Genomic DNA, 12,558 nt, shown 5'->3' on the forward strand with positions numbered 1-12,558 from the left:
GGGTGGGGGCAGCTCAGTCCTGCAGGAGAAGGGCCTGGGGCCGGGCCCAGGAGGGACGTGGGCTGCTGCAGTGCACAGAGGGCCTCCTGGCTCCCGTTGCTTAGCACAGGCGCTGTCCCCCTCCCAGCACACCACAAGGGAGGGAACCAGGCAGAGCACTGTCGGCCTGAAGTCCTCCTCTGGGTCATGGGCCTCTAGGCTGTGACTGCACACGCACACACGTGTTCACATGTGCAGACGGGCGGGACAGAGGCCGGGGGCCAGCACCTTCCCCTGGCTGTGGGGTTTTTCCTCAGTGGGGGGCATAAAGGCACTTCAGGATGTCACACGGGGCCACAGAGCTTCTTTCCCTTCAGGTACTTTCCGTGAGAGACTCGTGTGATAGTGGTGAGGGATGTGTGCATGTTTGTGCATGCATGTGCTCACACATGAACACACATGCACATATATGCACACATACACGTGCACATGTGTGTGGACATGTGCTCTTGTCTGCATGTATGAACATGTGCATGCAGGTATATGTGCATGTACATGCACTGTACTCACGTGTGTGACCAGGTACTCGTGTGCGTGTGTGGACACGTGTGGACACATATGTGTGTGCACGCGTCTGTGTGTACACTGGGCAGTCAGGTGTGCTGGCACTTTGCGAGCGGGGCCCTCGCTCACACTTTCCAGGCCTGCTGCGTGCCGGGCCTGCACCTGTGGGGAGTGGAGACTGGGCAGTCCCAGGGGCTCAGAGCTTGCGACGCCACTCCTGAGAAAGCTGCCACGCCGAGGGCTGTGCGGCCCACGCGCCTGCCGTGTTGGTCTCCACGTGGGCTGCAGGCAGCACAGAGCTGGGAGCCATGAGCTCCCTGGAGGCCCCAGGCAGGCTCCCGGGGAGGGACTTGGAAGCCGGTGCTGAAGCCCTTTCCTCATGGGTGACAGGGGACGTGTCCCAGGACGGGGCCCAGACCAGCCCTGTGGCTGTGGCACTGTTGGACCTGCTGTGTGGTGGGCGTGCTGTTGTCCCCGTCACTGTGGTTCCCGGGACGATGGGCCAGGGTGTTCGGGTGCCGAGAGATCATGAAGGAGGAACCCGCCCCTCTGGATCCCGCCAGGATGCACTGGGGTCGCCTGGGGGCTCCCTCCCACAGCAGACACCGAAACTTCTGGCTGCGAGGACCAGGTGTGGGGGCTTAAAATCCCTGCAGGTGACTCCAAACACATGCAGGACTGAGGGCCGCGGTGGTGTCCTTCCCTGCTCTGGGCTCTCGGGCGGTCGCTCTGGGCTTGGTGCAGGGCACGGCCAGTCAGGGCCGCTGGTCAGGGCTGCTCCTCCGCAGAGCCCAGGCCTCGCGCACAGGGACCCTGCGAGACCCAGCCCCTCTTCCCAGGGCCACGAGGCCGCCTGCTTCCGCCCCAGGACAGGAGCATGCGGGGCCCTCCCCACAGTTCCCCGACTCCTTCGTCACTTCTGAGAATGTGCCAGGCCTGACTCATCCAAACCTAAAACACGGGTTTCCCATTGTGTAGTAATACTTCATTGGAAAATGTCACCAGATTCCCAGTTAGGGAGCCTGGGTTCAGAGTTGGAAGATCCCAGCCTGTGTTTCCTCCTCCGCAGGCCCCGGGAGGACCTGCCACCGCATGGCCACCGCTGTTGGCTGTGCTCAAAGCCTCCTGGAGTCGAGGCCATTTAGAGGCTCGATGCCCATATGTGGCTCTGACTGACGGGGGCAGCCCTGTGATTGTCACGGGCCTCTTCTGCAGCCATCTTTGTCACAAAGTCACCTCCTCTGTCCCTGGCATGGCCTAACAGCATCCAGCAGCTTTGTCCTGGTCCTGGGACCCCAAGGACAGCCCTGGGCTCTGGGAGAGCAAAGGAGAGCTGGGCAGGCCTGGGGCCACGGGGCTCCACACCAGTCCTGGAGGGGAGCACACTGCTCTCTGTCTCTGTCTCTCTCGCTCTATCTCCATCTCTGTCTGTCTCTGCCTCCATCTCTGTCTCTGTCTCCATCTCTGTCTCTGTCTCTCTCTGCTCTATCTCCATCTCTGTCTCTCTCTGCCTCCATCTCTGTCTCTGTCTCTCTCTGCTCTATCTCCATCTCTGTCTCTCTCTGCCTCCATCTCTGTCTCTGTCTCTGTCTCTGTCTCTCTCTGCTCTATCTCCATCTCTGTCTCTCTCTGCCTCCATCTCTGTCTCTGTCTCTGTCTCTGTCTCTCTCTGCTCTATCTCCATCTCTGTCTCTCTCTGCCTCCATCTCTGTCTCTGTCTCTCTCTGCTCTATCTCCATCTCTGTCTCTCTGTCTCCATCTCTGTCTCTGTCTCCATCTCTGTCTCTGTCTCTCTCTGCTCTATCTCCATCTCTGTCTGTCTCTGTCTCCATCTCTGTCTCTGTCTCCATCTCTGTCTCTGTCTCATTTCTGTCTCTGTCTCTCTCTGCTCTGTCTCCATCTCTGTCTCTGTCTCCATCTCTGTCTCTGTCTCCATCTCTGTCTCTGTCTCATTTCTGTCTCTGTCTCTCTCTGCCTCCATCTCTGTCTCTCTCTCCATCTCTGTCTCTGTCTCTCTCTGCTCTGTCTCCATCTCTGTCTCTGTCTCCATCTCTGCCTCCCCCCCGCCCCCGTCCACAGGGCTGCTCCTGTCACCTCTCACCCGGCCCCCCCGGCTCTGCCGCACAGGGAGCATGTGGGGAGGTTTGGACTTTACCCACCTCCTGGTTCTAATCTCTCCTGCCCTCACCTACTCCTCCCCTTTGGGTTTCGTGCGTCCACGTTTGCTGACGTGTGATTGTGTGTATGACCAATGACTAATGTCCCCACTGGGAAGGATGTGACAAAAATTCATTAATCCAGTTGGTACAATATCAACTTTTGGTCTCAACTCAGGTCTTCTACAAAAAGTGTTGATTCGGGCAAACCCTGGTACAAAACACAAGTCTGAGAAATCCGGCCCATTTCACGGGTTTAACGCCGTCGACAGCCGTGGCCATGGCTCTCGCGGCCGAGCAAAGAACCGTCGTTTGCTCGGAATGTACACAGAACGTGAGTCACCCATTCCCACCAGTTCTTTCCTGTGAAAAACATCTGATCTTAAATTAAGCTCTCAGTGAGCACGAGAGTTCCTGGTAAAATTGCGCAATGCACCGTAAGCCGTCTCTGGTGTTCGCAGTGGGGACGTCGGCCTCCACCTGAGAGTGACCCTTCTCTGAGGTGGAGACCGGCCCGCCGTGCACGGTGCGGTGGGTGTGCGGCCCTGTCTACCCGCTGCCTGCGCCACTCCCGGCAGGTGAGGCCCACGCGCAGATCCTGGGACTGAGGAGACGGTTTGGCTGTCGCAGCCCAATGGAGGGCGTGCTGGTCCCCAGACAGGCCGTCCGAGGACACAGCCCAGCTCTGCGCCTTGGCGTGTTGCTCCCCGAGCCTCAGTTTCCCTGCGTGTCCAGGGTAAAAGACAACAATCTGTCTGCAGCACAGCCCAAGGCCCCATCCGGGCTCTGGCCAAGAGCACGCCGGGCGCGGAAGACAGGGTTGTGGCGTGGCCAGGGCAGCGAGGTCGAGGTGCACTTCCCTTACAGGCCCTGACCTGCCTGTCCACGCGCCCGTGGTGTGTGCACGTGTGTCTTAAGTGTTCCGATGTGCTCGCATGCACACCAACACGCTCCGCCCCCACACACAGCCACACCTGGGCACCTCACCTGAACAGGCAGGCCCAGGGGCCAGGTGTTTGGTGCCAGCCCTGCTGTGGAATCCGGCCCCGCAGGTGACTCAGCGGCCAGGCACTTAGGGCCCTGGCCCGGAACAGGCAGAGCCGGGCGCCCTGGCGGCGGCTGCTGCGGTTGGACCTTCTCCCAGGGGCACTTGTTCCCGCCTCTCTGAGGAGAAGGGGCTGGATCCCGGTCGCATCCTCAGGCACACGGCCAGGGGCCCACAGCTCCTCCCGCCAGGCTGGGCCGCCCTGCACGCACCCTCAGCCCAGCCTGCCCCAGTGCCCCAGGGGGCCGGGGCCCAGAAGGTCAGAGAAGCGGAAGCAAAACCCCTGCGTCTGGTTACTGGTGCCGGTTTGCTCCTTGGATACTGGCGCTCCCGAGGGGGCAGGGCGGGGGGGCCGGTGCGCAGAGCGCTCACCTTGACTCCCGACCTCTCCTGTGCTCTGGGCCCCCGGAGGGCGCTGGGTCCGCCCTGGCCTGTGTGGGCGCCAGGCTCCCCCCTCACCTCCGAGTCCTGCCCTGCGGGTCTGGCTGCGCCCCGTGACCCGGTGGGCCCCTTCCCCACAGGCAGGCGCGTGGTGGAGACCCGCAGCCTCTGCAGAGAGCCGGCCGCCTCCGCAGGCCCTTCCCCTTCCCCCCGCGTCCTCGCGAGCCACGGCGGTCAGCTGAGGTGCTGGAGTTCTTGACCTCTGACCGTGCACACGTATGTACACGGAACTGGAATTGCAAACATGGGACAACCCTGAAGACCAGGAACTGCCACCCTCTGGTGCGATGCTTCTCCCAGAGCCACCCAGGGCATGCTGGCTCCCGCGAGGTGCCCTGGCCTTCCTGGGCTGAGACCCCGGCCGCGGTTCCATGCCGATGCCACCCAGGAGCTGGTGACAGAGGTGGCCGGTGGTGCCTGCCCGGCGAGAAGGCTGCTTGGTTCTTAACTGCGCGGTAGCATTTATTCACAGTCTGCAGCTACAAAAGCGGACGTACGCAGGTTGCTCTGTCTCCGCACCCTGGAGCCTGTCACCTCTACCCCACGGTACAGACACGAGGCTCAGAAATCCACCCACCATCGTGCCGTAAACGGCCACGTCTCGTCAACGCTCTGACGTTTCCTTCACGCCACGTGGGCACACAAAGCCAGCGTGCACAGGACTGGCTGAGGGCGTGGGGATCAGTGTTTACTTTTCTCCCCCTGTTTACTGTGCAAATACCCGCACAGTTCTAGTATTGCCAAGTGCACGGCTCAGTGGAGCTCGGTGCGTCCAGGCGGTGCAATCCTGTCTGTCTCCAGAGCGGCTCTAGAGCCGGCTGCTGTGTCATGACTGGAGAAGGAATTCCAGCAGAGCAGCAAACGCACCGGCCCTAAGTCGCGCTCGCAGGGACCACGCCCGGCACAGACTCCGGGATGGTCACCTGACTGCCAGCTCCCGGTGCCCAAGCTGCTCCCAGACTCGGGTCGGCTGGTCAGGGCGGTTGTCAAAGCTGCCTGCTCACTGTTCACGGCGGCTGGCTGCCGGCCTCGTCCTGCTCGTGGAGGGTGCGTGGCTGCATCCCGAGACCGAGGCGGCCTGTGGGCTGCGGCCCCTCAGCACTGCGCGTGGGGCGAGAGCCCTGCCTGCTTTGGCCAGGTGGGCGGGCGAAGAGCCAGCACATCTGAGGGTGTTTCCAGCCACGGCTGCCCTGCGTGCGATGCCTGTGTCCAGGCCACCCAGTCCCACCTGCACAGACCAGCGGGGTCCTGTGGCCGCTGGAGACCACCAGGCTGGGCAGCAGGGAGGCCTGCGCTGCGCCCGCATCTCGGGGAAGTTGAGGTGGGACCACGTGCTCAGCCTCTTTTTCCTGCCGTTGATGGAAGCTTCCATCCCACCCTCTGTGGGTGGCAGCAAGGACGGGCCTGCGGCTCTGGCGTCCACGAGAGGCCGGCAGCGGGGAGAGGCTGCGCGCCAGGAAGGGTCCAAACCTGCCAGACCCCACGCCAGCCCCTGGTGGGAGACCCAGCTGGGGGCAGCGGTGCCCTTTTGCCCGGGCCTGGTGCTGGTGCAGCCCCACTCTGATTTCCAGCGTCTCGATCTCCAAACACAGCATCCCCGACACAGAGCCAACTCCTGAGGCTCAGAGACAGCAGCTTTCTTTCTAAATGCCTATAACGGCACGTGCTTTTACAAATGCCAGTGCTGTTACCAGACCCACAGCCAACAAAACGGTATGAATTACATACAAATGCATTAGTAAGCGGAGTAGAAATATTTAAAATATGAAACAGTTTTCAAAGATCCTGCGTAGGTTCTTTAGTTTGTGCCGTACTGAGAGTATCAACAGAAACACTCAGGCCGGGAAGCGCCCAGCCGCTGCTGACTTCCGGAAGATGTTCCCAGCGCTCCTCACAGAACACGTGATTAGTGTGTTTTGTTGACGCGGGGCCACCACCCTGGTGCCCCACGTCTGGCTGCGTCTCTGGGGCTCGGACTGGGCTCTGGGTGCTCCCTCGCCGGGGAGCCGGGCACCCACCGACGCCATCCTCGCATCTGCTGTTCGTTTGCTGGGGTGGAGGTGAGTTCTCGCTTAGTCTTCCTGCCGGGCGCGCCGGGGACGGCAGCCACACGGTCACTCAGGCCTGGACTGACGGTCTGGCCTGCGTCACACTCACCCTCGCTGAGCCCTGGGCTCCTCGAGCAGAGACTGAGGTGATGGTGCCGACCCCGTGGGACACGCTGGGTTTGGAGTCGGTGGTGCACGTGCCCAGCGCAGGGCTGTCCGGACATGCGAAGCTGCTGCTAACTGAGAGTGAGCAGCACCAGGACACTCTGCAGGGACAAACGCCGTGTCACATCCATGTTGCTGCAGAATCACGCACGGCTGCTGCTCTGAGGCGAGAGGGACCACAGAGAACTCCCGAGACAGGAAGTCACAGACACGGCGCTGCTGGCGGGTGCTGGAGACCAGCCTGCCAGAGGAGGACACGGCCTGTGGACAGCCGTGGGTCGCAGCGGAGGCAAACCGGCTGGATCCAGGAGGCTCCCCCAGCACTGCCTGCGACCTCCTGCTCATGTAGAGCCCAGCCCCTGCCTGATAATGACGCCGGTTTGGATGCCCTCGTGTCACCCTCCTCTGCAGGAGGCCCTCGGTGGGACTGGCGCTGAGCACGTTTGCCCCACGGAAGGCTCAGGACTCAGCCGCAGCCCTGGCGGCAGGTCCAGCGTCTGCATGTGGGTGTGCACTGGCTGCCGCCAGCCCTGACACTCAGGACTCTATGTTTGGCGACTCGTCAAGGAGTCGAATCTGGCTGTGGAGTCCTTTCTCCTTGGAAGAAGGGCCTTGGCCAGGCGGCTCTCGGCAGCCCGCAGCCCCGTCCCAGCCTGCTTCCCTCGGCTCCCACACGTGCAGGAAGGCCTCGGCCCCCACGGCCGCCAGAAACCTGCGAGCTGCCGCTGGAGCCAGCCCGGGCGCGGGGCTGCTGTGCCATGGAGCACAGTCTAGGTAGGGAGATAGACGTACAGCAGAGAGCCACACGCCCAGATGTGTCACCGGTGGGGTGAGGGGCGTGCAGGGCTACACGGGAGTAGCCAACTCCGGCCTGGGCGCAGCCTTCGCGGAACACATGTTGGAGCCCTGATGGCTCCCAGGCCAGGGAGGGCCCTGTGGAAGGGGCAGCAAGAAACAGTTTGAGAATCACGGCGTGGGCCGGCACTCTTCCCTGGGGGGCGGGCAGGGTCCTGTGTGGCAGACCCCCAGGGCCGCCCTCTGTCCCCAGGGCCACTCCCCTGTGTCCTCCTGGGGCCTTCCCTGGCTGGAACCCTCCAGCACCCCTATCAGGTCTCTTCCCAGCCTGGACGTCCCTCAGGGCTCCGTGGCCCTGGGGCCTGCAGAGCGGTCACGGGAAGCCTCTGTGAGCCGCCTGCACCTGATGGACCCCTCACACCTTCCAGCCACAGACTCTCACCGTCCCGAAGGTGAGATGTCCCCTCGCGTGGACTTTGCGTCTGCTCCTCCCTCCCCGCCCTGTGCCCTCCCAGCCCCAGGCCTCGCCTCCCTCTGTCCCGGGCGCCGGGTCCTGGGCGCCAGCTCCGTCCTCGCGACTGGGCAGGGGGAGGCCCCGGCAGAGCCCGCCTCACAGGTGCAAGTTCCCTTGCCTGCCTCTGCGGCCGGCCCGTGGGGCCCCTGAGGTGAGGACCTGCAGCTGCGCGGGGTTACCTGCACCAGCCAGGGAGGCAGACCGCACGGGAGGCGTTTGGGTGAAAAATGACTACGCTCTGGCTCTTCATTGTTCAGGAAACACGGAGGCCCCCGGCCAGTCCTGGCGGCGTGGCTCAGCGACGACTCACGTGGCGCCCAGCACAAGGAGCTCAACGGGGAATCCATGGACAGTGGGCCCTGGGTCCGAGGAAATTCCCTAAACACCCAAAATCAGGGCTGCTGTTCCAAGGAGCGACATTTCTTTTTGACAAAGTTGCTCTCTCCAACGTTCACCCTCAGCACCAGCTTCGCCGCAGAACAAGGCAGAGCAAACCCCAGTCACGAGCTCACTGCTCGGTTTGCCAGAACCAAGGCCAGGCCCCCACGGGCACTTTTTAAGGAAAATGGCCTTTCTTTGTAGGCTTGCCATGATCTAATTAACATTTTTCTCAGGGCAAGAAACTTTTTATAGCTAACACTTACTGCACATTTACTTTGCGCGAGGCATTGTTCTGAGGGCTCCGCGTGCATTAGCTGATGTGTCTCTCACTGCAAGCCGACCACAGGAGCAACTTCATCATCCCACTTTTGCAAATGAAAAAACTGAAACCACAGAGACCTTAGCTGACTTGCCCGAGGTCGCGTGGCTGGTAAGTGCTGCAGCCACACACAGCTCAGATGCCGAGCGTCTCATCCACAATAGCCACAACCCTGCACTGTCGTGTTTTTAGTCAGGGTTTCATTTTCAACCGCGTCCTTGTGTTAAAAGTTATTGTCCAGATGCTTCTCCGTGTGTCTACAGGTGTACTCCCTTGGTGTGGGGGGGGTGTGGATACCCTACTCCTTTCATGGGCCCTCAAAATGCAGTTTTTACAGAAGATTGGTAGAGAGTTCCTCTTCCCACTGAGGTTCTGACTTCTGATCATCTTCCACACCAAGTTGTGGAAGTGGAGAAGCTTCACAGGGGCCAGAGCGCACCTGAGCCCACCCCGCACTCCCCAAGTCCACAGGCACATGGACAGGAAGCCCCTGGCGATGCCTACACCACGACCACGCTCACCAAGAGCCTGGGTTTCTTCTCACAGGAGAGGCAGGAGAATGTGTCCCTCCCCAAGGTTGCTGAGGTAGGAGAATCCGTTCTTCTCCACAGTTACTGAGGTCCCAGAACTTGTCCTTCTCCACAGTAACTGAGGTCTCAGAACTTGTCCTTCTCCACAGTAACTGAGGTCTCAGAACTTGTCCTTCTCCACAGTAACTGAGGTCTCAGAACTTGTCCTTCTCCACAGTAACTGAGGTCTCAGAACTTGTCCTTCTCCACGGTAACTGAGGTCCCAGAACTTGTCCTTCTCCACAGTAACGGAGGTACCAGAATTTGTCCTTCTCCACAGTAACTGAGGTCCCAGAACTTGTCCTTCTCCACAGTAACTGAGGTCCCAGAACTTGTCCTTCTCCACAGTTACTGAGGTCCCAGAACTTGTCCTTCTCCACAGTAACTGAGGTACCAGAACTTGTCCTTCTCCACAGTAACTGAGGTCCCAGAACTTGTCCTTCTCCACAGTAACTGAGGTCCCAGAACTTGTCCTTCTCCACGGTTACTGAGGTACCAGAACTTGTCCTTCTCCACAGTAACTGAGGTACGAGAATTTGTCCTTCTCCACAGTAACTGAGGTCCCAGAACTTGTCCTTCTCCACAGTAACTGAGGTACCAGAATTTGTCCTTCTCCACAGTAACTGAGGTCCCAGAACTTGTCCTTCTCCACAGTAACTGAGGTCCCAGAACTTGTCCTTCTCCACAGTAACTGAGGTCCCAGAACTTGTCCTTCTCCACGGTTACTGAGGTCCCAGAACTTGTCCTTCTCCACGGTTACTGAGGTCCCAGAACTTGTCCTTCTCCACAGTAACTGAGGTCCCAGAACTTGTCCTTCTCCACAGTTACTGAGGTCCCAGAACTTGTCCTTCTCCACAGTAACTGAGGTCCCAGAACTTGTCCTTCTCCACAGTAACTGAGGTCCCAGAACTTGTCCTTCTCCACGGTTACTGAGGTCCCTGAACTTGTCCTTCTCCACGGTTACTGAGGTCCCAGAACTTGTCCTTCTCCACAGTAACTGAGGTCCCAGAACTTGTCCTTCTCCACAGTAACTGAGGTCCCAGTACTTGTCCTTCTCCACAGTTACTGAGGTCCCAGAACTTGTCCTTCTCCACAGTAACTGAGGTACCAGAACTTGTCCTTCTCCACAGTAACTGAGGTCCCAGAACTTGTCCTTCTCCACAGTAACTGAGGTCCCAGAACTTGTCCTTCTCCACAGTAACTGAGGTCCCAGAACTTGTCCTTCTCCACAGTTACTGAGGTCCCAGAACTTGTCCTTCTCCACAGTAACTGAGGTCCCAGAACTTGTCCTTCTCCACAGTAACTGAGGTCCCAGAACTTGTCCTTCTCCACGGTTACTGAGGTCCCCGAACTTGTCCTTCTCCATGGTTACTGAGGTCCCAGAACTTGTCCTTCTCCACACTAACTGAGGTACCAGAACTTGTCCTTCTCCACAGTAACTGAGGTCCCAGAACTTGTCCTTCTCCACAGTAACTGAGGTACGAGAATTTGTCCTTCTCCACGGTTACTGAATTACAAGAACTTGTCCTTCTCCACAGTAACTGAGGTCCCAGAACTTGTCCTTCCCCACAGTAACTGAGGTCCCAGAACTTGTCCTTCTCCACAGTAACTGAGGTCCCAGAACTTGTCCTTCTCCACAGTTACTGAGGTATCAGAACTTGTCCTTCTCCACAGTAACTGAGGTCCCAGAACTTGTCCTTCTCCACAGTAACGGAGGTCCCAGAACTTGTCCTTTTCCACAGTTACTGAGGTCCCAGAACTTGTCCTTCTCCACAGTAACTGAGGTCCCAAAACTTGTCCTTCTCCACAGTAACTGAGGTACCAGAACTTGTCCTTCTCCACAGTAACTGAGGTCCCAGAACTTGTCCTTCTCCACAGTAACTGAGGTCCCAGAACTTGTCCTTCTCCACAGTAACTGAGGTACCAGAACTTGTCCTTCTCCACAGTAACTGAGGTCCCAGAACTTGTCCTTCTCCACAGTAACTGAGGTCCCAGAACTTGTCCTTCTCCACAGTAACTGAGGTCCCAGAACTTGTCCTTCTCCACAGTTACTGAGGTACCAGAACTTGTCCTTCTCCACAGTAACTGAGGTCCCAGAACTTGTCCTTCTCCACAGTTACTGAGGTACCAGAACTTGTCCTTCTCCACAGTAACGGAGGTCCCAGAACTTGTCCTTCTCCACGGTTACTGAGGTCCCAGAACTTGTCCTTCTCCACAGTAACTGAGGTACCAGAACTTGTCCTTCTCCACGGTTACTGAGGTCCCAGAACTTGTCCTTCTCCACGGTTACTGAGGTCCCAGAACTTGTCCTTCTCCACAGTAACTGAGGTCCCAGAACTTGTCCTTCTCCACAGTAACTGAGGTACGAGAATTTGTCCTTCTCCACGGTTACTGAATTACAAGAACTTGTCCTTCTCCACAGTAACTGAGGTCCCAGAACTTGTCCTTCCCCACAGTAACTGAGGTACCAGAACTTGTCCTTCCCCACAGTAACTGAGGTCCCAGAACTTGTCCTTCTCCACGGTTACTGAGGTCCCAGAACTTGTCCTTCTCCACAGTAACTGAGGTCCCAGAACTTGTCCTTCTCCACAGTTCCTGAGGTATCAGAACTTGTCCTTCTCCACAGTAACTGAGGTAACAGAACTTGTCCTTCTCCACGGTAACTGAGGTCCCAGAACTTGTCCTTCTCCACAGTAACTGAGGTCCCAGAACTTGTCCTTCTCCACAGTAACTGAGGTACCAGAACTTGTCCTTCTCCACAGTAACTGAGGTCCCAGAACTTGTCCTTCTCCACAGTAACTGAGGTCCCAGAACTTGTCCTTCTCCACAGTAACTGAGGTCCCAGAACTTGTCCTTCTCCACAGTAACTGAGGTCCCAGAACTTGTCCTTCTCCACAGTAACTGAGGTCCCAGAACTTGTCCTTCTCCACAGTAACTGAGGTCCCAGAACTTGTCCTTCTCCACAGTAACTGAGGTCCCAGAACTTGTCCGTCTCCACGGTTACTGAGGTCCCAGAACTTGTCCTTCTCCACAGTAACTGAGGTCCCAGAACTTGTCCTTCTCCACAGTAACTGAGGTCCCAGAACTTGTCCTTCTCCACAGTAACTGAGGTCCCAGAACTTGTCCGTCTCCACGGTTACTGAGGTCCCAGAACTTGTCCTTCTCCACAGTAACTGAGGTACCAGAACTTGTCCTTCTCCACAGTAACTGAGGTACCAGAACTTGTCCTTCTCCACAGTAACTGAGGTAACAGAACTTGTCCTTCTCCACAGTAACTGAGGTACCAGAACTTGTCCTTCTCCACGGTTACTGAGGTCCCGGAACTTGTCCTCCACAGTAACTGAGGTCCCAGAACTTGTCCTTCTCCACAGTAACTGAGGTACCAGAACTTGTCCTTCTCCACAGTAACTGAGGTACCAGAACTTGTCCTTCTCCACAGTAACTGAGGTACCAGAACTTGTCCTTCTCCACGGTTACTGAGGTCCCGGAACTTGTCCTCCACAGTAACTGAGGTCCCAGAACTTGTCCTTCTCCACAGTAACTGAGGTACCAGAACTTGTCCTTCTCCACAGTAACTGAGGT

The sequence above is a fragment of the Lemur catta genome, chromosome 2 (genome assembly GCF_020740605.2).
Source record: "Lemur catta isolate mLemCat1 chromosome 2, mLemCat1.pri, whole genome shotgun sequence".
Classification (NCBI taxonomy): Eukaryota; Metazoa; Chordata; class Mammalia; order Primates; family Lemuridae; genus Lemur; species Lemur catta.